A 4,403-nucleotide genomic window follows, 5' to 3' on the forward strand; every position below is an offset into this window, starting at 1 on the left:
TTGCCCGCCTTTGGTCCGTATCTCTCTAAACCAGGAGTTCCCAACCTGGCAGGTTAATGGTGGCGATCCATGGCATATAAAGGGTTGGGAACTCCTTTTCCATCCACGTACCCGACCACGTCTTTTCAGAAACTTGAAGTTGTATAAGATGCTGGTGAGGCCTACACACACAAAGTGTTGGAGGAATTCAGCAGGCCAGATAGCGTCTATGGAAAAGATTAAATGGTTGACGTTTTCGGGCGAGACCCTTCATCAGAACCCCAAGGGTCCCGGCCCGAAACATTGACTGTTTACTCTTTTCCACAGATGCTGCCTGACCTGCTGAGTTCCTCCAGCGGTTTGCCTATGTTGCTTCGGATCTCCGGCATCTGCAGATTTTCTCATGTTGGAATATTGGAATATTGCGGGTGGTTTTGGTCACCTACCTACAGGGTGTTTTTTTCTCCCAACCGAGACTGGGTGAGTCTACACCTAGAGGTCATGGGTCAAGGGTGAAATGTGAGAAGCTTAAGGGGGAAACTTCTTCAGTCAGAGGGTCGCGAGAGCTGCCAGTGCACGTGGTGCATGCAAGCTCGATTTCAACGTTTAAGAGAAATTCGGATAGATACATGGATGGGAGGGGTCCGGGGGCTGAGGTCCCGGTGCAGGCAGTTTAAATGTGGCAGTGCAGTTCAAAGTAAATTTACTATCAAAGTATATATACTATTATTGGGATACAGAGTGACCTTTCCAGGCTTTGAGCCGCGCCACCCGATTTAACCTATTGCAATGACCAATTTACCTACTGTGGGGAGAACGTACAAACTTACAGGCAGCGACGGGAATCGAACCCGGGTCACCGGTACTGTAAACCGTTGTGCTAACCACTACGCTACCGCGATGGCCCGCATCACCATACACGACCCTGAGATTCACTTTCTTGCAAGCGTTCACAGTAGGATAAAGAAACGCAATAAAATCAGAGGAGAACCACTCACAAAGACTGGCGAGCAACCAATGTGCAAAAGAAGACAAACTGCACAAATGAAAACACGCACACAAATGAATAAATATTTTTGAGAACTTGGGCTGTAGAGTCCTTGAAGGTGAGTCCATAGGTTGTGGAACCCGTTCAGAGTTGAGGTCAGTGAAGATAACCGCATGGGTTCAGGAGCCTGAAGGCTAATAACTGTTCCTGAACCTGGTGGTGTCTGTTCCTGGAGCTTCTTCCTGATGGCAGCAGCGAGAAGAGAGCGTGGTCTGGGAGCCGGGGACCCTTGGTGGTGGAAGCTACTCTCTTGCGACAGCGCAAAGACGCAAAGTTACTGCGGCTTTTAAAAATAATTAGTGAGGAACAAAAGGGATTAGGAGGTCATGTTCGCGGGTCCAAGCATGGGGGAAGGGGCGCAATTTACCCCGGGATGTTTAGAGGGGACTTGAGAAAGAATTCTTCCACCCAAAGGACGGCTGGAATCCGGAAAGCTCTGGCAGAGTCTCCCACCAGGGCTTGAACTGCCCGGGCCACGGGAAACGGGATTAGTGTGGGCGGGTATTTGGCGAATGGGTCGAAGGGTCCGGCTTCACGCAGCTCCCGTCAGAGGAAGAAGTCGAGGCAGGTAGAGCAGCAATGTGTATCGCCGAAAAGAAACTCTGGCAACTTTGTAAAGGTGTTACCGCGGAGACCATCCCGACTGATGGAAACGCCGCCTGTTATCGAGTCTCCGACGCACAGGATCGGGAAAAAAAATGCCGGGGGTTGGAGAATCAACCAGCCCCCACCATGGTCACAACCCTCCCCAACATCAAGAAGACATCTTCTATCATGAAGGACACTCCGGGACACGGCCTCGTCCCATTGCTACCATCAAGGGAAGAGGTTCAGGAGCCTGAAGACGCACACTTAATAGTTCACGAGCAGCTTCTCTCCCGTGAGCACTTCCTCAATATTCCCATTTTGCACTAAAAAAACATAGAAACATAGAAAACCTACAGCACGATACTGTCCCTTCGACCCTCAAAGTTGTGCCGAACATGTCCCTACCTTAGAAATTACTAGGCTTACCCATAGCTCTATTTTTCTAAGCTCCATGTACCTATCCAAAAATCTCTAAAAGACCCTATCGTATCCGGCTCCACTCCCGTTACCGGCAGCCCATTCCACGCACTCACCACTCTCTGCGTAAAAAACTTACCCCTGACATCTCCTCTGTATCTTCTTCCCTGCACCTTAAACCTGTGGCAACCATTTCAGCCCTGGGAAAAAGCCTCTGACTATCCACACGATCAATCCCTCTCATATTTTACTCTAACTTACAAAATTATGCACCGTACTGCTGCCACAAGCAAACAAATTTCACAGCATCTGTCTCTGGTTGCGAGCCAGAACCCCCTACCTCCCAGCCAGGTCAGTGACAGCACAGGGGTGTCACAGGCGGTCAGCGGCGAGACCCTGGCCGTGTGTTTCTTCATCTCCTGCCCTTCACCCTCTCCGCGGCAGCTCGATGGGCAAGTTGAGCAGCCGCCCTTCACTCCGGAAAGCGGCTTATCACCAGCTCCGGGATTCCTTAAAGGGGCAGCGTCCTTGATCGGGAAGTCACCCAACCGCAGGGTGGGTGTTATACCCAGCCCGCCCTCCCCCGGCAAAACTGGAGAGGCAGCGGCCCTTGCCGGAAAGGGATCTCTCCCTAGTGCCTTACCCACTGGGCACTGGCGGGGCTCTTCGCCAACCACGATGAGATGGCCGGCAGAGAGGAGGTGGAAGATCTCCAGCCGTGGGAAATGACCTCTTACTCGATCTCATCATGACAACGGGGATCTTTATCGGCTCACAGCAGGGCAGTGGGGAGCTCTGAGCAGGTTTCAGCTCCTGGGAGGGCCACATCTCGAACAAACGCACGGTGCCAGGACACATCCTACACAGTCAAGGAAGTGCATCAAAATCCTTACTTTCCGAGGAGGCTGAAGAGAGCTGGGCTGTGCACATCCATACTCGGGTCGTTCTACCGATGCGCAGCAGGGGGCGTCCTAACTGCAGGGCACTGCGCCGGATCGGAACGCTCCACAACGGGCAGTCAAATCCACCGGCACTAGCCTACCCACAAGGACGTAAATACAGAAAGGTGCCAGTAAAATCATGAAGGATCCCACCACCCTGCACATGGACTGTTTGTTGCACTCTCATCAGGGAGGAGGCCACGTAGCGTCCACGCCAGGACCACCAGAGTCAAAAGCAGTTACTTGCCCCAAGCAGTCAGGCTGATCAACACCTCCACCCAGGAACCCACCCCTCCACAGCACCAACCGCCACAACTTCATTTCCTGTCAGGGTCACCTTACGCGCAGACACTCCCGTGAAGAGCGCCACTTTATGGACATACAATCAATCTGTGTTTACAAGCGGTTTGATCGAGGCACGACATAGCAGGTGCGTGGACGTCAGCGAGTTTGACCGGCGGGAAGAATTAAAAAAAAAGACAGCTTTATAGAGCAGGTGATAGAGTAGCTGGAGTCAGAGTAGGAGGGCTTTGGCTCAACGGGGCTTCGGCAATAACAGGTAGAGAGGCGAGGTAAGTTACTTGTGAAGAATAGGAACAGGAAGTATGTCTGTGAGGCTGGTGTTCTGTACTGGGTGTCGGATGTGGGATGTCCAGGAGACTCCCAGCCTCCCAGGTGGTCACATCTGCGCCAGGTGCGTCGGGCTGCAGCTCCTAGGGGACCGGGTTAGGGAACTGGAAATGCAGCTCGATAACCCTCGTCTGGTCAGGGAAAGTGAGGAGGTGATAGAGAGGAGTTATAGTCAAGAGGTCACACCGGGGCCTTGGGAGACAGATAAGTGGGTAACATTCAGGAGGGGGAAGGGCAAGAGTCAGATACTAGAGAGTACCCCTGTGGCTGTCCCCCTGAACAATAAGTACTCCTGTTTGAGTACAGTTGCGGGGGATGACCTACCTGGGGGAAGCGACTGGCACAGAGTCTGGCCCTATGGCTCAGGAGGGTAGGGAAAGGAAGAGGATGGCAGCAGTGACAGGAGAGTCTATAGTTAGGGGGTCAGAAAGGCGATTTCGTGGATGCAGGAAAGAAACGCGCATGGTAGTTTGTCTCCCAGGTGCCAGGGTCCAGGATGTTTCTGATCGCGTCCACGATATCTTTAAGTGGGAAGGTAAACAACAAGAGGTCGTGGTACATATTGGTACCAACGACATAGGTGGGAAAAGGGAGGAGATCCTGAAAACAGACGGGGAGTTAGAAAGGAAGTTGAGAAGCAGGACCTCAAAGGTAGTAATCTCAGCATTACTGTTTGTGCCACATGACAGTGAGTATAGGAATAGAGTGAGGTGGAGGATAAATGCGTGGCTGAAGGATTGGAGCAGGGGGCAGGGATTCAGATTTCTGGATTACTGGGACACCTTTTGGGGCAGGTGTCA

The 4,403-nt window shown here is 52.2% G+C and overlaps 1 pseudogene; it reads right to left on the reverse strand.

Moving 5' to 3' along the window:
- Positions 1-1,515: 1,515 nt before the first annotated feature.
- LOC140188929 (potassium channel subfamily K member 1-like) overlaps positions 1,516-4,403 on the reverse strand; it is an 11,962-nt pseudogene continuing 9,074 nt past the window's right edge.

This window comes from Mobula birostris, chromosome 28, assembly GCF_030028105.1.
Source record: "Mobula birostris isolate sMobBir1 chromosome 28, sMobBir1.hap1, whole genome shotgun sequence".
NCBI classification, from domain to species: Eukaryota; Metazoa; Chordata; class Chondrichthyes; order Myliobatiformes; family Myliobatidae; genus Mobula; species Mobula birostris.